Here is a 24,898-nt window from a genome sequence, read left to right as displayed (position 1 = left end):
GCCTTTCCCCGTTCAAGGTCCTAGGGGAAGTGATAAGAAAATTCGCGGCATCAGAGGGAACGAGGATGACTCTCATCGCCCCCTTCTGGCCAGCGACCGACTGGTTCACAGAGGTCATGTCCTTTCTTGTAGACTTTCCGAGGACTCTGCCTCCAAGGATAGATCTACTCAAACAGCCCACTTCGAGAGGTATCACAAAAACCTCCCCGCTCTGAGTCTGACTGCGTTCAGACTATCCAGAAGTTGGCCAGAGCGAGGGGTTTTTCAAGACCTGTGGCGAAAGCAATCGCAACGGCAAGAAGACCTTCTTCTATTGCCGTATACCAATCAAGTGGGCTGTTTTCCAGAGCTGGTGCAGGAAGAAAGACATTTCCTCCACCTCTACCTCTGTGAGCCAGATCGCAGACTTCCTTCTCTACTTGAGAAATGAAGTTCGCTTAGCAGTACCTACGATAAAAGGCTACAGAAGTGTGCTTTCTGTAGTCTTTAGGCATAGAGGATGGACTTGGCCAACAACAGAGACCTTCATGATCTTCTTAAGTCTTTCGAGACTTCGAAGGTACCTCAACCAAGAGTCCCTTCTTGGAATTTAGACATTGTTCTAAAGTTTTTGATGTCCAGTAAATTTGAACCGCTCAACTTAGCTTCGCTTAGAAAACCTACAAGGAAGACACTTTTTCTAACTGGCTCTGGCGACGGCGAAGAGAGTTAGTGAGATCCAGGCATAAGCAAGCATGTTGGGTTTAAGAACTCGGATGCGGTTTGTTCTTTAAGCCTTTGTTCTTAGCAAAGAACGAAAACCCGTCCAACCCTTGGCCCAAGACATTTGAAATCAAGGGTTTGTGACAGAGATCGTGGGTAATGAGCCAGAGAGAGTCCTGTGCCCTGTCAGGGCTCTCAAATTCTATTTAGACAGAACGAAGGACTGTAGAGGACCTTCGAGCAACTTGTGGTGCTCGGTTAAGAAGCCCGATCTTCCCATGTCAAAGAACGCGCTTTCTTTCTTCTTGAGAGACACCATTAAGGAAGCTCATTCCACATGTAGTGATAGTGACATGAAGCTTTTTAAAAGTGAATGCAACGAGGTGAGGGCTATTTCGACCTCGATAGCCTTTCACAGAAATATGGCACTCAGTGACATTTTGAGTGCCACATATTGGCGGAGCAACTCGGTGTTCGCTTCACACTACCTGCGGGAGGTGAAAGCGACATACGAACATTGCTCGTCGCTTGGACCATACGTCGCTGCAGACACTGTTTTGGGGGCAGGAGGTAGCACTCATCCTTTCCTTTAGTGGTTAGATGAGCTTTTAATTGTGTGTGCTTTTTGGTTGTGGGGGGGGTTGACCGCCCGAGGCGGATCTCCCTTCTTTAGTCTAGTTTAGTGGTATACCTTGGTAGACTAGGCCAGGTGGTTTTTTTACTTCGTTGCCTCAGTGTATGGTCAATGGTCTAGTCACATCGTGGTCACGCCCCCGTTGACAGATCATCTTGAGTGCACCAGCTATATAGGTCTCTACCTCGCTGGCAACTCTTATAGCACAAGCAGACTTACGCAGCAGTAACCACGAAGTCAGCTATGCTAACAGGTAAGGAATCAAGATATCATTTATCTGCATATATATGTTTCCTAAAATCTTCTATTCTGTCTACTCCCACCACCAAAGGTGGGATTCAGCTATATATATATCTGACAGGTAAGTTTCATGAACAAAATGATATTGTAATGATACAATTAAGTTTGTTCATACTTACCTGGCAGATATATATAATTAAGTACCCACCCACCTCCCCTCAGGAGACAGTGGAAATAAAAATTATGAATAGAAAATGGGAATGATTCCTGATACCCGCCTCCCAGCGGCGGGAATGGGTACTAACCACCTGACTCCCACTACGTGTGTCGTAAGTTTTTTAATTTCTGCGGACTTTTCGGAAAAAATACAGCTATATATATATCTGCCAGGTAAGTTATGAACAAACTTAATTGTATCATTACAATATCATTTTAATGGGCATCCAAGATGCAGAGTTAGTGTAGAAAGTAATCTCCTTGGACGCCGCCTCCTCATTACAAGATGTTCTTACAACCTGCCGGTCATTTGAAGCAGCTAAGAACGCAACTTCTGCCATACGTGCCCCACCTAACCAGTTGCAGGCCGTTTCTGCCTACAAAAAGGGTAAGAAGAAAAGGACAAGTGAAACCTTACTTTCAAAACCGACTTTGGCACCAGCTACTTTATGCCAGTCCGGTGCTCGACAGCACGGCCCTAATGAGTGCCCTGCTACTAACAGTACCCGCAAAAGCTGTGCCTTCCTCGGTCATTTGTCCAGGACAATTAAATGCCATGCCAGCAAGCCCAGTGCTGCCTTTGCCACTGCATTGGACACTTTGATAAGTGTTGCAGAGAGAAGAAGAGGAACCACCAGGATGGCTCTCCAAGCAACACTACCACCCACTCCAGCAAGACCCAAGATGGACGTCAGAACAGCTGCCTGCCGTCGTCTAGGATACACTTCTTCCACAGCACCGAAGACACCCCAACCCATCTGTGTTTTTCTGTCACATGGCGACATAAACTCTCGCCTACAGAGGTTACCAGACACAGGTGCTGATGTCACCGTTATTGGCCAGCGACACCTAGAGAGTTTAGGCATCTGCTGGAGCAGCCTTCAACCACCTCCGCCGGCTAAAACTTTTACTGCGGATGGGTCCAAAATGGCACCTGCTCTTGGTATGTTCCAGGCTACTCTCACCTTAGGCAAATAGTCTTGTTCTGCTAGGATTCATGTCCATGAGAATGTCCAGACTCCACTTCTGTCCTACGCACATTGTCAAGAGTTGGCCATAATATCTCCGGATTTTCCTAAGCCCATTGCTGAAGTTAGACATGTCAATAGATGCAAGGAGCTACCTATTTCAGCCACCACGTTGCCTTCGGCCGCCAAGGAATATTTCCTCCGGGAATTTGCAGATGTCTTGGTTTCCAAAGAAGACTTGAAGTCGGCGCCTCTCAAACCCATGGTTGGTTCTCCCATGAGGATTCATCTCAAGGATGGTGCTGTGCCCTTCGCCATTCACACCCCAAGACAGATTCCCCTTGCCTTCAGGGACCAGGTCAAGGAGGAGCTTGAATCTATGATATCCCAGGGAATAATCAAGCCCGCGGGAGATGACCCTTCAGAATGGTGTCACCCTCTCGTTGTCGTCGCCAAGAACATCACAGGAGTACGCATCACCGTCGACCTCTCCAAGCTGAATAGCCAAGTTTCCTGCCCAGCCCACCCTTCACCCACACCCTTCACCGCTATTCGTAGTGTGGACCCAAAGGCTCAGTTTTTCACTACAGCTGATGCCCTCTGTGGGTACTGGCAAATGGAACTTGCCGAAGAGGATCAGCATTTGACTACCTTTGTTACACCGTATGGTCGGTTCAAACACTGCAGAGGACCAATGGGCTTTGCAGCTACTGGAGATGCATTCTGTCTGCGAGGCGACATGGCCCTTCAAGGAATCAAGAACTGCGTGAAGGTCGTTGATGACATCCTTCTCCGTGACGAGGATTACCAGTCACACCTCTACCGTATCCACGAGATGCTCACCAGGTGTCGCAAGTTTGGGATTACTCTCAACAAAGACAAGTTTGTGGTTGCCGCACCTACTGTCAAGTTCTGTGGATACACGCTGTCAGGAGAGGGCATTTCGGATGATCAAGAAAAAGTCAGTGCCATCAGGGATTTCCCGACTCCAACTAACCTGACCGACCTCAGATCATTCATGGACCTGGTCAACCAATTGGCAGAGTTCACCCCTGACATTGCTGCTACAGCCCAGCCTCTACGCCCTTTGATGAGCCCCAAGAGAACATTGGTTTGGACCCCTAATCATGATGAGGCTTTTCAACACGTCAAGTTAGCACTCCTCCGTCCACCTGTTCTCGCTGTTTTCGACCCAGACGTGCCTGTTGTCCTCCAGACAGATGCCTCATGCCTTAATGGTATTGGATATGCCCTTCTGCAGGACCATGGTAGTGGACGCCTGCATTTAGTTCAGTGTGGCTCTTGATTCCTTACAGACGCAGAGACACGATATGCCACTATTGAGCTTGAGATGCTGGCCGTGGTTTGGGCAATGTCAAAATGTAGGTTGTATCTCGCCGGCCTTCAGAATTTTACTCTGATGACGGATCACCGCCCCCTCATACCTATCCTGAATTATTACTCGGACGCCATCGAGAATCCTCGCCTCCAGCGACTGAAGGAGAAAATTTCACCTTATTTGTTCACAGCTGTGTGGCATGCTGGGAAGTCTCTGAACATTCCTGATGCTTTGTCTCAAGCCCCAGTTATCCACCCCACACCAGAGGATGAAATTGCAGGTGCCCCTTCCACCACCCATCTATTAACAGTCATGGCTGTGTATGCTGTCACCTCTTCAGGAAAGTCTCCAGCTCAAGATGCCGACAGGACTCTTCAGGATCTACGAGACGCAGCAAGAGCAGACCCTGTCTGCACTCGCCTACTCGACTGTGTCACCTCAGGATTCCCCTCCAACAGATATGATCTGCATAACTCCTTACTCCCATACTGGAAGATACGGGACTAGCTCTACACTGATGGTGACCTCGTTTTGTACGGAGCAAGAGTTATAGTTCCTGCCGCCCTCCGCCGCCGCACATTGTCCCGCCTACATGACAGTCATAGGGGCGTGGAAGCTACGAAGTGCCGGGCAAGACAGGCTGTTTTCTGGCCCAGTATCAACTCAGACATTGCCAACACAATTGGAGCTTGTGAGTCATGCCAGGTATTGCAGCCAACCCGGCAGCAGGAACCATTAATGAACTACGACAACCCCACAAGGCCCTTTGAATCTGTTTCAGCAGACTTCTTTACCGTCGCAGGAAAAGCCTTCCTCGTCATAGTTGACCGACTTTCAGGATGGCCTGTTGTTGTCCCATGCAAAGGTGATACTACCGCCTCTAATACAATCAGGATCTTCTGCCGCTACCTCCAGGAAGTTGGTATGCCCCTCCGCCTCAGGACTGATGGAGGACAACAGTTCACCAGCAAAGAGTTCCAGGACTTCATGGAGCGATGGGGAGTGTGACATGTGATAACCTCCCCATATTATCCACAATCGAACGGTCATGCCGAGGCCGCCGTAAAGTCAGTCAAGCATCTCATCCTGACAATGGTACCCTCTGGCAACATTGATTGCGAAGAGTTTGACAGAGGCCTTTTAGAGCTTCGGAATGCTCCCATTTTCACAGGTCGCTCCCCTGCCCAGATCCTGTATGGCCGACCTCTTAGGTCATGCATCCCTGCACACCCAGAGTCCTTTTCAGAGGAGTGGCAGGTCAAGACTGAGGACTGTGATCGCCGTGCTGCCACCCGTGCTGAGCAGGTTAAGACCCAGTACGATCAGCATGCCCGCCCCCTACCCAGGTTGACTATTGGACAGCATGTACGGATCCAAGACCCGACATCTCGTTGCTGGGACAAGGCCGGGGTAGTCATGAGTTTCGGTAGGTAAAGGGATTATGAAATTAGTCTCCCTAGTGGTCGTGTCTGGTGGTGAAACCGTTGTTTCCTTCGCCCAGTGCCACCCCCTAGTGTGGACCCATCCCCTCATTCCCCTGTGGCCCCTTGCTTGGACCAGGGAAAGCAGTCCTTAGTAGATATTCCCCCAATGTCCCCACGTCGTTCTCAAAGGCTCGCAGAGAAAGAGTCCGCTCGAGAGAGTACTACGAGCGTGAGGGGGGAATGAGATGTAGGTAAATGAAAGAAACATTCACTAAAATATATGTACCTTTATGCTTATGTAATGTATTCTTTATATTTTGTGTTCATTTATATACCTCCCTATGTATTTGATGTATCTATCCTCACATGTCATGTACAATATGTAATGACTGAATCTCACCCGTCTGGCAGTCGTGTTTCGCCAGTATGGCACCGCTCTGTTTCCTTGCTTGCACATTATTTTGCACCTCTGTGATTTTGTGTACTTCATTAGACATTAAGAACCTACTTTTAATTTTGTTCATGAAACTTACCTGTCAGATATATATATAGCTGTATTTTCTGAAGTCCGACAGAAATTCAAAAACTTCCGGCACACACAGTGGTCGGCCAGGTGGTTAGTACCCCATTCCGCCGCTGGGAGGCGGGTATCAGGAACCAGTCCCATTTTCTATTCATAATTTTTCTGTCGCCGGTGCTGGAAACACCTGTGTTCCGACACGGCATACAAACTTCGGTCCTTTTACAATAGGAAGGTACTAGCGGCAGCTGGATAGGTCGTAAGCTTTCGAACAAGGGGTTCGGTAGTTAACTGCTTGTCCGACAGGCGCGCGCGCGCGACTGGGAGGTAAATAAATCACTTTTGCTTTCGGCCTCACAGCGAGTAGACGTGTGTGTTCGACGCTCTCTGCCCGCTTCTCGTCGTTTGCTTTCCTTGAGTATATGGTTGTGTTTGTGTATGAAAGAATCATTGTAAGTACAATCATTTCTCTTTATCTAATTAATTGTGAATTATTGGTCAATGATGGAATCTCCTCGCCTCGCTACCCCACGGAGACTATGCCCTGGTACCGAAGGGCGTAAATGCGGAAAGTTCCGCTCATTCCCGGAGATTGACCCTCATATTTTGTGCGCTCGGTGTCGGGGGCGCGAATGCACCCGAGCCGAGCCCTGTGAAGTTTGTAATAATTGGTCGGAGGCGCAGTGGACTTTGTATGAGGGCAGGAAGAAGCGAAGGCCTGCAAAGGAGTCGTCGGAAAGCTCTCCCGCGACTCCTTTGGTTACGGACACTTCGTCTTCTTTCCTGCCGCCCGCTCAGCTTCCACGTTTGGCGCCTTCCCCTTCGGGGGGGGTTTCTAGGTCCTTCTCCTCACCTGACTTGTCGAGTGTGGAGGAGGGCGCTAGATACCCTGACGTCGAGTTGTACTCTGGGTCCTCTATCCGTTCGTCTTCGCGCGAGCGGGTAGAGGATCCTGCTAATCACCCGACTTTTGCTTCCTCAGGTGCGGTTGCCGCGAAGGACGACCTCGGACAGGTGTGGGCATCGTTGGGGCTGCAGGGCGTACCGAGTGTCCAGGGGCTGCTCTACCATCTCGCTGGCTCCGTGGCGGTCACCCATGCGATGGTTACGACCACCACCACGACCCTTACAACACCTGGCTACGCTTCACCTCCTCACCTGGTGTACACCCCGCACGCGGTCTCTGTAACACCTACTACATCGGTGCAGGGGCCAGTCGCCGTACCTCGGGCGAGTGTGATGCCGCCACCTGGGGTTTGCCGTGTTGCCGCGACCGGACTTCGTGTGCCCGAAGAGCCTCGCCCCTGGACCTCCCACCAGTACCCAAGGATGTCCTGTGCCGCTGGTCCAGTCCATCTGGACCGCCTGCACAGCCTGCCGTACCTGCCCAGCCGCCGTTCACGGACGTGATGTTGACCATGCTGCCGTTCCTGTACCTGCTCCTGCCGTCTCTAATGCTGTTCCTGTGATGCCTGCACCTGCTGACGTTGTTCCTGTTCCTGGCGCCGCTGCTCCCGATGCTGATCTGTTCGGACAGGTGCGTCCGGGCCCTGTTGCTTCGGCAACAGCAGCCACGGTCTCCGCTCTGGATGAACAGATTCTGACGTCGGTCCTGAGGAGGTTGACGAGGAAGAAGAAGAAGAGGAGGAAGGTGTCGTCGTCGTCTTTCTTCGTCGTCGTCGTCGGTCTGCCGCCTCCTCCCCTCCTTCTTCTAAGGCGCCCCCGCCGAAGAAGAAGAAGGTCGCCTCCCCCCCCCCCCCCTAAGAAGTCTCCTTCGGGAACTTCTAAGGGCCCGTCTCGCTCTGGTGAGACGGGGGGTTCTTCCGCTGGTCACCCTGCTCCTTCGGGGGCAGACCCGTCTCTTCTTCCGCAAGGAAGAAAGACTACGGGGACCAGAGGAGTGCCTGCTGTTAGTGGTTCGGCACGGCAACCAGGGTCCGTCTGGCCTCTCGTTCGCGAGAGGTACCGAGTGTACGGTCGCCTAACAGCGACCGTGCAGCCAAGAACCAGACCTCTGAGTCCGCTCAGCGTCAGGTTCACGGCACGGAGCGGAAGACTGGTGCAAGCCGCTCACGCGACTCTCACCAGACCAGCTCGCTCTCGCGGCGAGCAGCTGGCTACCCGGGTGCGGACGTGACGGTCCATGACCGGCCACGGGCTGAGGCTGGGAAGAGGTCCCCCCGTTCGCCAGCCACCAGCCACGGCTGGTACCAGCGAACTGACGCACCGGTCTCACCGTTCTCACCGTGACAGTGGAGCTCGCCGGTCGCCTGACCGTCACTCTCACAGAGAGCGATCGGTACGGCGACCAGCACCAGCTCCTCTGACACACGACCGGGGCCGCTGTTCTCGGTCCAGCCGTTCTCCACAGCGAGACGGCTCGACTAGGTCTGCAGCTCGATCGCCACCGCGGGTTGGCGATCGCCTGCAGTCTTCCAAGCCCACTGGTTCTGCCAGCGAGCGAGGAGGGAGCATCAGGTCTGCCTCTCCCATACCTTCAACCTCTCGGGTTACACGGGAGGGGCGAGGTATTGAGGAGTGATCGTGAGGGGTGGCGCCCCTCAGGATCCCACCACGTCGTCGTACGTACCAGGCACGGTTCTCGGACCAGCCAGGTCGTACGCACAAGTGGTTGGAGGAGACCGAGAGGGGTCTGTCGCTGTTCCTCCCCTCGAGGGAGGAGGGTCTCGGGAGATGCCCTCCTGTTTGAGGGACTGGATGGTCCGACTCCGCAGGACGCAGTCACTCCTGAGATCCAGAGGAACTTTGCCGAGGTTATTGCGCTGATTCGTCAGCACAACGACCTCGCGGAAGGATCGCCGCTCCCCCACCATCCGAGCCCACGTCCCGGCTCGAGTCGTTTCTGGGGGCCCGAAGAGGGAACCCAGACCAACGGTGGGTTTGCCGCGTTCCGAGCTTGCAGACTCAGTGCTGGACCAGGTTGAATCGCTTGTCTCCGGACAAGACGGTTCGCTCAAGTCTGGCAGGTCGAGCAAGCTGCTTCCACCTCCTCTGCTGCGACAGCGGCGTTTTTACGTGCCATCTGAAGACCCGATGCCGCCCAAACAGGTGAACCCGGAGTTAGCAAGGCTGACTCCGGGTGTGTCTCGCAGCAGCTCCTGTCCGAGAACCTATGGTTCTCGCAGCAAGAGGCACTCGGCCTGGAATCTACCGCCATGGCAGCTTTCCAGGCCGTCTCCTGGCTAGATCTGTGGTCCCTCACAGTATCTAAGGTCGCAGCCAACTCCGGGGGAATTTCTCCCGAAGATGACTCGGCCTTTAGGAGAATTTTGCCAGTCTGGAGGAAGAGCCATCTCCTTCCTTGCCCACCAGACGGTGAACCTGTGGGCCAACCTGGTTCTCCGACGAAGGGACGCTGTCCTTACTCGGGTTTCCAGGGCGGCCGGGCGTGAAGCGGCGTTGGGACTTCGCAACGGACCTTTACGGAGTTCCACGTCTCTCTTTCCAGGAGAGATGGTGGACGCTGCGGTGGACAGACGGCGCACTGACGACAGTGACCGTCTGGTTCACCAGGCAGTCTCGAAGGCTTCTGGGCAGCCTCGGACTGCGGCCAAGTCTAAGAGCTCGGCTAGCGCTTCCTCGGTGGCCAAGACGGTAGCTGCGTCGAAGCCCCGGGGAAAGACTCTGTCTTCTTCGACTTCTACCAAGGGGAGCTGTAACCAGCCCTCCTCCCAGCCCTCCTCCTCCCGTGGAGGCTCTGGGAAGAAGGTTCGAAAAAAAAAAAGGGGGGAAACGCTAGGGACGGCCGTTCCCCCTCACCTGCTGCCGGAAGTGGGGGGGTGCCTGGCCAGCCATTGGGCAACTTGGCAGCGCTACGGCGCCGAGACCTGGATTGTAGATGTCCTTCGGGAGGGATATCTACTACCCTTCGAATCTCGGCCACCCCTCACCTCCAACCCGGTCCAACAAGCAGTCGTACGTTCCAGGGTCATCGAAGGACGTAGCATTGAGACAGGAGATCAAGACCATGCTGAGCAAGAGAGCTGTAGAAATCGTCACGGATCAGTCACCGGGCTTTTACAGTCGACTCTTCCTGGTGGAAAAGTCTACGGGAGGCTGGCGCCCGGTGATAGATCTCTCTCCTCTGAACCGGTTTGTTCGCCAGACCCGTTCACGATGGAGACGGCACGCTCAGTGCTCGACTCCATCAGGGAGAACGATTTCATGCTTTCAGTGGACTTGAAGGATGCGTATTTCCAAATACCCATTCATCAGTCCTCCAGAAAGTACCTCCGCTTCATCCTCGACGGGACGGTGTACCAGTTCAGGGCACTTTGCTTCTCGGGTCCTCTCAACCGCCCCACAGGTGTTCACGCGATGTTCTCTTGTGTCTTGCTTGGACCCATTTCCGCACGGGATACGTCTGATGAGGTATCTCGACGATTGGTTAGTCCTGGCGAGATCCCGCTCGCAGTTGCTACAGGACAGGGATCGACTGCTCGAGTTCTGTCGCGATCTGGGGGATTCTGTTGGTGAACTTCGAAAAGTCCGATCTCGAAAGCCCAAGCAGAGGATGAAGTACCTGGGTGATGAGTCTGATCGTACACGTGTAGCAGGGCGAGTCTTCCCCGCAGCTCGCGGATCAGCAGATTCAGGGAGGCAGCCAACCAGTTCCTGTCTCGGCAGGAAACAGGTAGCTCAGCGATGGCAAGTCGTGATCGGACACCTGTCGTCACTCGAGAAGTTAGTCCCTCACGGGCGTCTTCAACCTGCGGTCTCTCCAGTGGAGACTAAAGGAGAGTTGGTCACAGGCGACGGATCCCCAAGCTTTTCCAGTGGTCACTGACAACCGGAGGTGAGGCAGGACCTAGCCTGGTGGCTGGACGACAGGAACCTCTTAAGAGGAGTGCCTCTGCGCACTCCCCCCCCCCACCCCCCCGGACATGCAGCTGTTCTCAGACGCATCGACCGAGGGATGGGGCGCACACCTGGAGGAGTTGCTGGCTTCAGGAGTGTGGGACGAGAACGACAAGCACCTTCACATCAATGTACTGGAACTCAAGGCAGCGTTCCTCGCTCTCCAAGAGTTCCAGGACCGCTTGATGGGACACTCAGTGGTGTTGATGTGCGACAACACCACGGTGGTGGCCTACGTCAACAAACAGGGGGGCCTAGTGTCTCTCCCGTTGTACCAGTTGACTCGGCAGGTGCGAGTGGGCCGAGGCACACTCAATAGAGCTGTCGGCACGCTTACATTCCAGGAAAAAGACGGAATGTAGTAGCAGACACGCTCAGCCGTCGGGATCAGGTGATAGGGACCGAATGGTCTCTACACCAGGACGTGGCGGAAAGGCTCTTCGACCTGTGGGGGCGACCAGTCGTGGATCTGTTCGCCACCCGGCACAACAGGAAGCTCCAGGTGTTCTTCTCGGCCGTGCCGGACCCATGGGCAGCTGCAGAGGACGCTCTTCAACACCCGTGGGACAACCTCTTCGTCTATGCCTTTCCCCCGTTCAGCCTGATTCGCAAGGTGTCAGTCGAGCACTGGTCACCCCGAATCTCAGGATGATCCTGGTGGCTCCAAAATGGCCACAGGCCATTTGGTATCCGGACCTGCTGGCTCTTCTCGCAGGAGAACCGAGAGAGATTCCCCCTTGGCACAACCTTCTCGCCCAGCCACACGTCGAGCGGTACCACCGAGCAGTCCAGTCCCTACGTCTTCACGGCTGGCTGTTATCCACCATCTCTTGCGAACGAGAGGCTTTTCTCGTAGCGCAGCAAACAGAGATGGCTGGAAACGTCCGTCAGTCCTCTGCAGCTGTGTACCAGGGGAAGTGGGCCGTCTTCTGTGGTTGGTGTCGTAGACGGGGTCTATCTCCTCTCAGAGCCACTCTTCAGCAGGTAGCGGATTTCCTCGTTTTTCTTCGCGAGAGAGAAGCTCCCTCTCAGTCCCCACAGTCAAAGGATACAGAGCCGCCTTGGCGCTCGTCCTGAAACTGAGGGGATTGGACATCTCGAACTCGTTCGAGATCTCCTTGCTTGATGAGGAGCTTCGAAAGGTCTTCCGCCCACCCAGGGAACTCAGGCCTCCTGCGTGGGTGGGATGTGACTCTGTCCTTAGGAGTTTGACTCGAACGCCGTTCGAGCCACTCCGAGAGTCGTCAGACAGGGATCTGACCCTCAAGACCCTCTTCTTGCTGGCCCTGGCATCGGCGAAGAGAGTAGGGGAACTTCATGGTCTTTCCTATGATGTACGACACTCCAGGGGATGGGGATCTGTGACGCTCGATTTCGTCCCGAACTTCGTTGCGAAGACTCAGAAAACCGTCGATCCCTGACGACAGGTTTAAGTCATTCACGATTCCTCCCTATTGGACTTCACCGATAATGATGCGGATGAGATGCTGCTTTGTCCTGTGAGGGCGCTACGGCGCTATCTGAAGAAAACTCGAAAAAAAAAAAACACCTCAGGCCTGAGTGTCGACGCCTCTTCGTTAGCACCGGGGTAACCAAGAAAGAAGTATCCAAGAACACTCTTTCATTCTGGCTGCGTGAGGTCATCAGGAGGGCGTATGAGGCTGATGGTAGTGACGACATCCGTACGTCCCCGTCCGAGAGCTCACGAAGTCAGAAGTATTGGCCCCTCGTTGGCGTTTCGTAAGAACTTCTCCGTGGCGCAGGTCCTGAAGGCAGGGGTCTGGTCTAACCAGACTACCTTTACGATCCTTCCTTACCAGTTCGGGATATTGCCCACAGGTCCTTGGATACCTTTTCCTTGGGACCCGTGGTGCTGCTCAACAAGTTGTGTAGCTAACCCAGACCCTCGCAGGCTGAAACAGCATCGAGTCCTGGTGTGACTGTGTGGATGGATGTGTGAATGAGTGAGTGACTGGCTCCCTCTTCCCGTCTTTTCCTACTCCTCTACCTGTGGGCAGAGGGCCACGGTCGTCACTACGCTGGATGAGGACGAGATGCAGGTGAGCTATATGACAGAGCCCCATCCTATCCCTTTCACTAGGGATAGGAGCAGAATATCCACCACTTCCTTCTACAAGGGGGGGAAGTGGATGCCTACAAGAGTCAAACCCATGACTTTATATTTGCTCCTGTACAGGAACAAGTTCTTACATTGGCTGTGACAGAGATACGCTGCCTCTCTCTTAGTACTCGTCCCAGAGGTCTGACCATTGATCCTGCGGTGCACACCCCGCCTCAATCGGACAGAGGCTTGGATCCCTCCCTCCCTCGCTCTTACGACCAGGGAGGCTTCCAAGGTTGGGCGAACACCAGTCTGTTCACAAAAGAATCAGATTCCTCCCACCAAGAATTGTGTCTTCCTATTGTAAAAGGACCGAAGGTTTGTATGCCGTGTCGGAACAAATGACAATTTGTCCAAAATTGCATTTTTCCTAACTATACAAACCTGAGGTCCTTTTACACATAGCCCCACCTATGCCACCCCTCACTCTGCAGTTTTTTGCTTGGGCCAAAAGCAAAAGTGATTTATTTACCTCCCAGTCGCTTTGTGCGCGCGCCTGTCGACAAGCAGTTAACTACCGAACCCCTTGTTCGAAAGCTTACGACCTATCCAGCTGCCGCTAGTACCTTCCTATTGTAAAAGGACCTCAGGTTTGTATAGTTAGGAAAAATGCAATTTTGGACAAATTGTCATTTTTCAGTACCTCCGTCTTAGGATTTTGGAAACTTCATGGCCGCTAAATATCCTAATTGTCTTTTGATTTATTGACTTGGATTTGTGGCTAGGCATACGCTATCTTAAATTGTTTTGAATATGATTCATTTTTGTATATCTGAATCTAGTTTAGGCTAGTTTCAGAGGGTGTGTCTGCTAAGATAGGGTGTGGCTACCGAAAGCTTCGGTAGTTCCGCACTCGATATGCACGAGGGCTATGTGTCCTTGCTTCTTTGTTGAAGATTTGGTCATGTAAGGAGTGTGAGGACTTTGTCTAATTCCATAAGGAAGACGTATGATTCATATGTACGCAATTAATCAGTAAACAAAGTCAGGGTAGGCTAACCTACCTGTAGACTATTTTGCCTAACCCTGTAGTATGGCCTACGGGCTATAAATATGTCTCGTGAGGTCAATGCCTTTACGTTATAGATTCCCATCTGTATCTTGGAATCTAAGGTGCTCGCTCTCCTATCATTGTGGTGAAAAGTGCTACTTCTGTAGTTGTTACTCCTAACCCTGTAATGTTGCCTTCGGGCCCTAAACAGTTTCTGTAGAGGGTATTGACCTTTCTCTGATACTCTATCGATTCGTAACTTAGAATCGAAAGTGCTGGCTTTGGAGAGCAAAAGTGAAGTGGCTAAGTGCAGTGACAGTGCCCCTTGTGTAGTGGAGGGTGCGTCAGATCGGCCTTATTTCGCCTCTAGGCCGGGACCTCTGCTTGACTCCCAGGAACGGAGAGAGCATGTCGAAAGCCGAAGGAGGGTTACGAGGAACTACCCACCGGATTCTGACGTGCCTTCGGCAGACCCTTAAGGTTAACTCCCTAGGCTGCCAAAGTGCGTGCAGGAATCCTGAAGGATTGCTTCTCGTCCTCCGAAACGTCCTCCCTCCCCCGCGCTGGTTTGGAGCTTTCGGAAAGACTCGCGCCCTCTAAATAGAAGCTTTATAGAAGAGGACGTTTCACGTCCTCTCTCTCTCTCGTCATGCGTTGCAGTGAGAGTAAGAGGCGAACGTCGCCTGAACTCGTGTACGTCTTTCCACCGAGAAAAGGGAAAGCAAGTCATATTAGCAGGACGCTTTTGAGCGCGGACGTCCTAGCTTTGTTGCTGTGAGAATAAGGAAGGCGTTCCCTCGCCCCGCGTATTCTCACACGATCAACCCTTCACCTGAGACTGCTTCGTGCAGTCGGTTTTCTCTCCGAGATGTCTAATGCTCTTCCCTGAAGGCAGTTTCGCTTGCATTGACGCCTGTCAGGAGCATGACGCTTTTCTGCACGCTTTTTTTTTTGACGCTCGGCTTGGACGGGACGTTCGGATGGACGCCAGGCGCGCGCGCGGGTGCTGCACGACCAAGCGCGCACCAGTAGACGCCGAGGCCGAGCGCACGCCAGTGGGATTACCGAGCGCTAGCGGGCGCCGCCGAGAGTGGGCTCGTGGCTGTCCAGTGGAAACGCCGATCGGGGAGCGCACCGAGAGTGCTCGCTGCTCGCCAATGGACGCCGCGTGCTCGCTGCTAGTCAGTGGACGCCAAGCGCGCACGCCAGGTGTGTCGCCTGGCTGAACGTTTCTGTTGAAGTCTTCAAGCTGATTTGGGCCTAAAGATTTTTTACCTAACTTCGGTGATCCCTTCTACATCGCCTGCGAAGAATGTGAAGTAAGCAGTGCTTCGGAGGAAGCTTAAAGTGAAAAGGCAACTTCGTTTTCGAAACCCAGCAAGACCACGGGTTCGTGAATTATAGAGGTCTTTGTCAGTAATATTGCTTTTCGTAAAGTCCAGGATTGGATGGAGTTATGGAAAGCTCAAGGAAAGATCTCTTTTGCTCTACCGCAGTCAAGACTTTGCGGTAGCTAGTGGGTTATGTAAAAGCTCGACGTCCTACACGTCAGGACTCTCGGCAACGTTCAGTAGGATTCTTGCAAAGGCACTCATCAAAAGGAGGAAAGCGCAAGACAGGACTTCCTTTGCCATACTGCCAATAAATTTTGATACGGGAGAGGAAGCTGGTTGGAGAGTTTCTTCCTCTTCCCAGGATAATTTTGCAAGCTTTTTAGCCCATCTGAAAGGGCTTTTTCAGATGATAGATTTTGTTAGTTCCTAGTCGGGACTTACGCTGCCGAATTGAACATCGTCGTTCTTACCTGTCCGTAAAGCCGTCTCTTAACAGGATTCTTGCCCCTTCCTCGTTTGAGACGGGAATCGAAAAATAAAATGCTCGACTTCCTGGATTACGTTTTGTCAATTCAGTGAATTTCCCCCATTGACAATATACTATCGTTTTGTCAAGTAAGTGGGTATCCCCTCATTGACAAATTATCTCTTTGTCCCGTAAATGGGTTATTTCTCATTGACAAACTTCTCATTAACTTTATATTGCGTAAGCGGATAAGCTCTTATTGACAAGATTCGGAAGAGCTCTCATTCATCATTCGCAGACTCGTACAAGAAATAGACTTGTAGACTACGTCAATGAACGCTTTTTGTCCAATAACATAAGAAGCTTGAGCTGTCCGCTTCAATTCTCTTGAGTTTTGTTTATGAAACTTGCCTGTCAGATATGTATGTAGCTGTATTTCCGAATTCACTATAGTATATATGTCTGCCAGGTAAGTATGAAAAAAACTTTATTGCCAATATAATATCATATTTTGCCTTGCGTATTTTACTACTGGTTGGCTCAAGTCATATACGCTTGCTGTAGTTACCTCTTCGGATGGCAACCGAGAGGTCTATTGTCTATTAATTTAAGGACATTTAATCGTTACTCCCTGCAGCCTTCCAGGAGTTTCCGATTTATCTTTTACCGTTGTATGGTAGTGTTATGACGACACAAACGCATCTATATATTTAGCGTTTTCTGTTTCGCTTAAATATACCAGCTTGAGAGTCTCTTTATGCTAAAAATTACGGACCTATTTCTTCGTAGAATAGGGTAGCTGGCAACCCAGGCATAAAGTTAAGAGACGACGATCGTAAGCTGCTGCTGTCACTGTCCTCTCCGCCAGTCCAAACGAGGCAGTACCAGCTCGTTCGCTGTCATGCGCTGTAGGTTACGTCTCTCTCTCCTGCGGGATTGACTGACTAACCGTATCTCTGTGCTGGCAGTTACGTCTCTCTCTCTCCTGCGGGATTGACTGACAACTGTATCTCTGCCCTACAATCATGCCCTACAATCAGACTTTAGCCTAAGATTGAGGGGATTTCTTACATGAATGAATAAACATTGCATTCGTTTTTGCCTTACCATGTTTCTCAGAGATATCCTTTACCTCCTTTCGGTGCTCGTTACCGCACGGTATAGGACTACGAGTCTACCGCAACATTTCACTATTATATGCTCTCCTGCTTAGGCAAGCGCAGCCTTTTTAGAGGGAAGTAAACATACTGTGTGAGGGAATGGATGAGCTTGCTGGGGACCATTTCCTTCCTAAAGAAGTTTGTTTCCCTGAATAGACTGCAATTCAGACCTCTACATTTTTTTTCCTACCGGGAAACTGAAATTTTATTAAAGATCTAGGAATGATTCTGAACATCTCTCGGTGCGTTAAGTATCACTTGAGGTGATAGAAAGAAGGTGCCGGACATCTGGAGAGGGTTTCAGATGTCCTGGATCATAATCTGAAAGAAGTGGAAGCAATTCTGTCATCCCTCCAGTCCTGGAAACGAGTTTTTGGAACCAGTGGTCCATATCACTCTGATCTTCCACAGCTCTCTCATATCTTAGGAAGTATCTTCTCTCGGTCCCTGTTCGGGTTTACGAGAAAGAGCCTATTATAACAACAGACGTAGAATGTAACGATCCTCTAGAGGTTCGTTACAGGATTGCAAAAGTCCGTACGAATCGTCTCGTTCGACGGCAGCAACTACTGACTTTCGAGTGTAATCTTTCTTTAGAAGTATGTTGAGAGTTATGGAGACTTAGGGACGTCCTTTCATACATCTCTTCGCTATGATATTGAACAGGGATGGATGTTTAGTCTCTTTTCCCCTTTTTCAAACGCTTAGGAAATGTAATAAGATGATTTATACCATCACAGGGAGCGACAATGACGCTAATCGCCCCATGTTGGCCTTCAAGATCCTAGATTCACAGAGGTCACGTCCTTCCAAGGACCTTTTCCGAGAGAGTCGGTCTACCTTAACACGAAAGGTACCTATAACCTCTCCGCTCTGAGTCTGACTACGTTCAGACTATCGAGATGTTGACAGCATAAGATTGCCGTCTTCCCTTTCCGTTTGAAGAATGGGATAAGCTGGCAGTCACAACTATTAAAGAATACGCAAATATGTTGTTGACGGCCTTTGGGCTCAGAGATTTGCTTCTGTCAAACAACAAAGCCCTTCACGATCTTTGAGTTCTGTGGAATCTCGAAACTCGCTCACCATCTACTTTTTGTCTCACCTGTTTTCTCGGAGTCAGACACTCGTGCGAGATCAGGAGACAACATAGTAGCCCTGAGTTCTTGTTGACGAAGTCGGTTGCGTTTACACACCCGATGATCGTTTAACATGAGACCAGGTTGGACTGTCAGGCATTCGTCCTTCGGGACTGAATCGCCTTTTTGCTCCTCGCTCCTTTCTCTTGGCACCAGAAGCTCGAGTCAGGAGTGGCTCAGGAGTTGATTCGCTAACGACGTTGGGTTGCGTTCATACCCCAAGGTTTGCTTAGCTTGAATCGCCCAGGCAGTCCAGACACTCATACCTTCAGCGAAGAATAGTGCCTTATGGTCTTCAGGTACAGCCTTGCTGTCCTTGATGCGTCTGACTGGTCACTGGTCAGTCACCTGACTTTAGTACAGACTGACTGACTGTGCATGTCCAGATCGAAGCTTTCAATATGGAACTTAGACATAGTCTGAAGTTCTTGATGTCAAAGCATTCGAACATCTCCTACCTGTTAACTTCTTGCACGTGATCAGGAAGGCCCTTTTTTTTTCTACCACCCTAGATACGACAAGAGGGGGTTAGTGAGGTTTTCAGCCATCGTCAGAAGTTTTGGCATTAGAGAACACAAGGCGGTGCGTTCTCTAAGCCTTCCGTTGTGGCCTAAGAATGGAAACCCGTCTCGTTCTTGGGCCAGGAGCTTGGAATCAAGGATGGCACAAGTTATTGGGCAGGAGCCAGAGAGAGTCCTGTGCCCTGTCAGGTCTCTCAAGTTTTTACTACATAAAAACTCAAGAAAGTCGAAGTCGTACGGACAATCTGCAGTGTTCCGAAAAGACCAGACTTGCCCATATCGAAGAACACCCTGGCTTTATTGTTAAGGAGTTCTTTCAAAAAAGCTCTTTCATTTGTTGTTTGGCACAAAGATTTGAAATCTTTTGATTTGAATGCTCACGAGGTGAGGGCGCGGCCTCGGAAGCATTTCAACAGAGCATGGCACTCAGCAACATCCTGAGTACCATGTTTTAGCGAAGCAACTCTGTGTTCAATTCACACTCCCTGCGAGATGTGAAGATGGCATATGAGATTCTGCTGCTCGCTAGGGCCATACGTGTCTGCAGACACAATCTTGGGGGCAAGTAGTACCACTCATCCTATCCTGTAGAAAATGGTTAGGAAGAGCTCTTAATTTAGTAGTTGAGTCGCCGACAACGGTGACTTCTTAACTCTTAAGCCTTAGTTAACACACCTTAACTTTGGCTAGGTTGGTCAGGTGGTGATATATTTTTATTTTTATATATATATTATTTTACTTCTTAGCCCTCATGGTATGGTCTATGGTCTAGTCACGTCGTGGTCTCGCCCTGTTGACAGATCATCTGGAGTTGCACCAGCTATATAGGTCTCTACCTCTGCTGGCAACTCTAGTAGCACAAAGCACATTACGTGGCAATAACCACGAAGCCAGCAATGCTAACAGGTGGAACCAAGATGTAAATCATCTGCATGCATTTGTTTCCCAAAATCCTTCTATTCTGTCCCTTCCCACCTCCAACGGTGGGATTCAGCTATATATATATCTGACAGGTAAGTTTCATGAACAAAATGATATTGTTATGATACAATAAAGTTTGTTCATACTTACCTGGCAGATATATATATAATTAAGTACCCACCCACCTCCCCTCAGGGGACAGTGGAAATAAAAATTATGAATAGAAAATGGGACTGGTTCCTGATACCCGCCTCCCAGCGGCGGGAATGGGTACTAACCACCTGGCCGACCACTGTGTGTGCCGGAAGTTTTTGTTGAATTTCTGTCGGACTTCAGCAAAATACAGCTATATATATATCTGCCAGGTAAGTATGAACAAAAATCTTTATTGTATCATAACAATATCATATTTCGGTGTTTCCTTCATCCCCAACCTTTAGTGATAAGGATAACACGTCGAACACACACAGGTGTTATTGCCTTTTTGTGTTGGTGATTGTGCAGTGGTCTTTTGTTGTGGTTGTGTTCCTTGTTTCTTGTTGTGTTGTTGAGTTGTGGGGTTGTGGTGGTTCCTGGGGTGTGTTGTTGAGTTGTGGTTCTTGCTTGTCTTTGTTGTTGTTGTTGGTATCTCCACGACCTCGACCGGCAGACAGCACAGCATAGCCCGGAGTATCTGGAGTCGGGTGAGTACATGTGTTTGTGTGTTTTTTTTTTTTGTTCTGTGTAGGTAGGTCAATTGTCCTGCATGTATTCGGTAGTGTAAAGAGGAAAGTGTGACTGAGGGTGTATTATAAACTATGCAAACTGCATTTTAATTGCATTTTTCATCAAAAAAACTTTCAAATATTGATTATTCTGCATTTTCCGAGTCATATTTCTTTAGTCAGATTAGCGTTGTAAGCGGCGCAACCCTGGAACATGCGTCGTAAATCTGGAAATAATTTCTGATGAATATAATTGAAAAATAGCGTAACCTTGGTACATCGTAAGCTGGGAGGGACTGCCTGTAGATACGTAAGTGCACAGTTACTTACCATTGAAAAATTTGGACTTTGAGCAGAAAATTTAGGCCGAAGACCAAGATTTGGAACTTCAGGAGTCATTCAGCAGTGAAAGGGAAACCGATTAAAAAGGTTTTAAAGGGGTAACAGGAGGAAAACCTCACAATTGTAGTACATACTATGAAGTAATTGTTAGGAGAGGGTGGAAAGTAAGATGGAAGAAAGCAAATATGAATTGAGGCACAGTAAAAGTGATTGGAGCTACGGGCTGAAAGGACGTTGCAAGAACCTTAAATTTACCTACAGTCCACTGACAGTACAACTCCCCCACTATGGGGATGTGAAATAATTTAACCAGACTGAGTTTAAAACCTTAACTCCCACAGGACTAGCCATATGCACTCTCATGGTAGTACAGGCAGTCCCCAGGTTATGGCGGGGGTTCTGTTCTTGAGACGCGTTGCGAGCCGAAAATCGTCGTAAGCCGGAACATCATAAAAAATCATAAGAAAACCTTACTTTTAATGTTTTGGGTGCATTAAAAGCTATATAAACTGCATTCTTATTGCATTATTCATTAAAAAAAATTCAAATATTGATTATTTTGGATTTTTGGTGTCATTCATCTACCAGATGAGTGGTGTAGGCGTCGTAACCCTGGAAATAATATCTGAATATAATTGAAAAGCGCCTTAACCTCGGAACGTCGTAACCCGGGGACTGCCTGTATTGTGAATTTTTATAGCATAAATTTGATTTTACAGCATGAGAGAGAAAACTCCAGCTCATCGGAAGTTTGCGGATGATGTCCCCCACCAGGAGAAACTGAGCCGCCTAGAGAGAATGGTGAAGTCTTTTCGCATAAATGCCAACAACATCAACAAAAAACAGGTACGGTAATTGATTTTTCTGTCAGTGGTGAATCAAGATGTGCCTAAGATGGTTGTCCAAAGAAGTTTGTCTTCTGTAATTTGAAATATTTAGTACAGTATTATGTTTGTATGGTGTTTTTATGGTGCATGAAACCAGCAATGGGACCAACAGCTTTACGTGGCTTCTTAACCATGTGTATATTTAGTATTAGTTGAATTATTTTTATGCATTTTAAAATGAATTATTTTTATGCATTTTAAAATATTTTTTTTTATAGTGCCAGTTTTCAGTTTTTAAATTTTAAAACAGATTGAAACACTAAAAACAAAGCTTAAGCCCATGTTTAATAAATTATTACAGAAGGTTCCATCTGACAGCAAAACCATCCTGTTTGATAGATGATTTTTCATATTTTCAAAGTTATGTGGAAAGTACATGGCAGCCATATTTTGCAGAACAATGTTTAATCCCAAGAGAGATTCTGATAAGTGATGCATCACTGTGGCAAGGTGGAGAATGAAAGAAGTGGTCAATGGAAAGTTATTTCAGAAATTTATGAAATGCAGCAGAATTTGTTAGAACAGGAAAGCACTACAGTTGCAACTGAAATATTACACAAGCATACAAATACATCAAGGTTTATTCAATGACATGTAGAAAGAATGAATGTCATGAGGTTATGAACGTGTGCAGACCTGGACTGAGCATGTTTTGGTTTAGGAATAAAGGAATGGAATAAGTGATTTAGGCATAAAGGCAAGGACTGGGAATTAGGATTAAAGTGCCTGTGGCCAGTCTCTTAAAGATAAGGGATTACTGAGGGCTCTGGTGTAGTAATTACAGATTTTGGAAGTCTTAGTAGATGGTATGACTTGTGTAATGATTGGTTCATGTAGGCATCCAATGCATAAGATTATGTAATGAGATATGTACCTCAAAACTGTGGATAGATGTGTTTTTCAGGGCAATTGCTGTGGAATGTATTCTCTGCCTATTATTTATTCATATAACCTTCGTTTGATAAAGTAGGGTCAGTTTTATGCATGCCTTATCTTTACTCTTCCACAAGATGACCCTTCCCTGCCCCAGTAATAGTGCAAATTAATGTAGTACGGATGGGTTAATATAAGGATATAATAAATTTCTTACTATTAAAGGTACTTTTATTTTGTAGATCGGACAGCAGCATCTTGTCCTAGTGGAGGGCACAAGTAAAAGGTCAGATCTGCATTTGGCAGGGAGAAATGATGGCAATACCAAGGCAAGTATTACATATATTGATATTTATTCTGCATTTACAGTATTTGACATCATCAAGACTTTGTTATTCAATGCAATGCTAAATGGTCATGATTACTGAATTTTCCAAGCATAGCAGTTCTTTATCTATACAATACAAATGAAGTTTTGAAAGGACTAAATTGGCTTTGCATTAAAGGCCTGTCCACACGATCAGGCCTGATCGGCGGACCTCCCCTCTAACGGGCACACTTGACGGGCAGACCGTCAAATTGCCCGATGGGTCTTGTAGCAAAATAACCATGGTGGTGCCCGATGGCTTGAGCTTCGACCCTGGTTGACGTAGGTTAACCATATACATTTCTTTTACTGAGCCATTCTTTGCACCATATTCTCTTCTTTTTCTTCTTTTTAATCAAACACAAAGTAATTATCATGCTACACAATATGTTTATCGTACTGCACTGAACACACTACTGGCATCGTCGGGCATGCCCACCTCTCCATCCCCTCACCCGTGTGGACAACATTCACATGTAAGCCCACCAGAATTTGCCCGTCAACCCCGGAGCACGCCGATCAAGCCCGCTCGTGTGGACAGGCCTTAAGGTAGTGCAAACCTTAACATGAAACTTTTCAAGTGGATTAGCTAGACAAATCAACAGATACTATTGACTTCATGCAAGCCCAATAAAATAAAAAGTTTGGCTTGAGTTTCAGTACCATATACTAAAACTACTATTCATTTGTGAGTTTTCACATCCTGATTATGAGTGTTATTATTATTCCACTTGGGAATCTTGTATTAAATGTAAATTAAAATGTTTATGTTCTATACTATTTTGTAGTATTTATGGATTGTACAGTATCCAAATAATAGACTGACAGGGATGTGCAACCTTTCAAGACAAGACATGTTTCAGTTAGTGTAGTTTTAATTGATAGTACGTATTGAGAAATTTGATGATGAATTTGGGCCGAATTTTGAAAGCTTTCATTTGTGCGAAGCTAAAGATAAGTTATGCTTTGGATGTTTTTGGTATCAGGTAATTCCACATCAATCTAGATGCCTTTGAATTCAATCTTTCATTCATTGAATTCATAGTAATATAAAACATTATCCATAGTAAATTGTATAGTTATACCTCATTCAAGTACAGAATAGCCTTTTAGTCTTAGCCTCAGAATTATATAAAATTGGACATTAATCTCCATGTACAGTATGTAGTCCTTCTGCTGTGACTAGGTGACATTACCAACTAGTTGAAAAATAAAAAAAATGGATGCATGTAGCTAACTATTTCGAACTAGCACCTGTTTATATTCACAATTTCTTATATACATGTAAATCTTACAAGAACAAAAACCTTAACTTCAACATTCTTCTGAAGTTTGGTACTACATTCTGGGCGAATAGGAGAATTTTCCATCCTGAAGTTTGCAAAGCATAACCAAAACTTGTTTCAATTCTCTTGAACAGGTTATCTTCCCAAATATAGATGTGGAAGAGGGTACTGAAGGAAATACCAGACCTCTTAAGCCAGGAGATTATGTCTCAGTGGTTGTGACAGATGCCAACTCTCAGGTGCTGAAAGGATTCCCCCTCAAGATATCTTCAATTAAGGAATTCTACAGTGCCAAGAATCTCAAGGCTCATCAAGATGATATTGAGCTGGGGCTCAATCTTATGTAACTGGATTATCCCTGTTGTACTGTTTTGTATAGTCTTTGTCATTAAAATACAAACATTTGAAATTGCATAATGTTTCAGTACCTGGCACTAATCTAAGTTTAGTTACCTTAATTAAGGAGACTTAAATCCTGTCAAAGCCAATGTTTGCTTTGATGAACCTTTTATACAATCAATAATCACAGCCAAAAAGTCTTTGACCAAGAAAATATAAATTATCATAAAATTTATTAGTATTTGGATACTTACCTACTGTTAAATAAGTTTATATCTCCTCACCTATCTGTGCAGAGATATTCACTATCTCTAATAGTAGGTAAGGTTCAACCCCAATAAAAATAAATCCACCTTTAAGGCACTGTCGCACTAGCAATATTTCCATCAACTTTCCAAAAACGTCTGTCATTATGTACTCTGGTTGTCACACATTCTTCTTCGTACCATGGTTGTCGTCGTCAAAACGTGTAAACAAACCGTCTCAGCTGTGACTTCCAAGTGTTAAAACAAGTGTGCCTTTTAA

The 24,898-nt window shown here is 48.2% G+C and overlaps 1 protein-coding gene across 1 annotated transcript in view; it reads left to right on the top strand.

The window, feature by feature from the left end:
- LOC135210947 (exosome complex component RRP4-like) overlaps positions 1-24,898 on the top strand; it is a 602,376-nt gene that overhangs the window by 299,240 nt on the left and 278,238 nt on the right.

The sequence above is a fragment of the Macrobrachium nipponense genome, chromosome 4 (genome assembly GCF_015104395.2).
Source record: "Macrobrachium nipponense isolate FS-2020 chromosome 4, ASM1510439v2, whole genome shotgun sequence".
Taxonomy (NCBI): Eukaryota; Metazoa; Arthropoda; class Malacostraca; order Decapoda; family Palaemonidae; genus Macrobrachium; species Macrobrachium nipponense.
The sequence above is the reverse complement of the archived record's forward strand: the minus strand, read 5'-3'. Positions and strand labels throughout refer to the sequence as shown.